Here is a 681-nt window from a genome sequence, read left to right as displayed (position 1 = left end):
CCCCCTGAACTGTAAGAAAATAAACTCCTGTTTGTTAAAGCATCCCATTTGTGGTATATTTTCTTGTCAGAGCGGCACTAGGTAACCAGAACACTAAATAAGAGTTACTTGGTGAGGAGGACCCAAGAGGGCAAACTAGGCAGGTACACTATCCAGACCCTCTATAACAAAGACTCAAGAAACGAAGTGAAACAGGGAAGGATGACAGTCCTGGAACCCAGCACTTCAAAGGAAAGGATAAAGAAGTAGATCAAATACTGATAAGAGGAACAGACTGAATGAAAACAGTTAACAAGGAATGTAAATTGCCAACTGGCACAGCATGGCCATTTTGAATTATTTCAAGCAGTTTTCAGATCAGAGCAGGAACCAGATAACTGGCTCCACTTGCCTAGGACTGCACGAGCACCACATCACTGATTGGTAACAAGAGAGGTGTGACGTCCCTACTTACCTTGCACAATCTCCTGGTGACCAGAGGTGCAGTCCCTCTACCCCAAACCACCTGGCAGACAGTCAAACCCCACCACTGCCAGTTCTGTGCCATGTTCATTTTCTTTCTTTCTTTTTAGTTCTTCTCTTCCAACCCCCTTTTATTTTATTTTTTTATTAGGATTTGGGTGAAGATTTACAGAGTAAATTCACTTTTCATACAGCAGTTCACATATACTTTGTCTCATG

This window comes from Orycteropus afer, unplaced genomic scaffold (genome assembly GCF_000298275.1).
Source record: "Orycteropus afer afer isolate SDZICR_OR568_19922 unplaced genomic scaffold, OryAfe1.0 scaffold00785, whole genome shotgun sequence".
NCBI classification, from domain to species: domain Eukaryota; kingdom Metazoa; phylum Chordata; class Mammalia; order Tubulidentata; family Orycteropodidae; genus Orycteropus; species Orycteropus afer.
The sequence above is the reverse complement of the archived record's forward strand: the minus strand, read 5'-3'. Positions refer to the sequence as shown.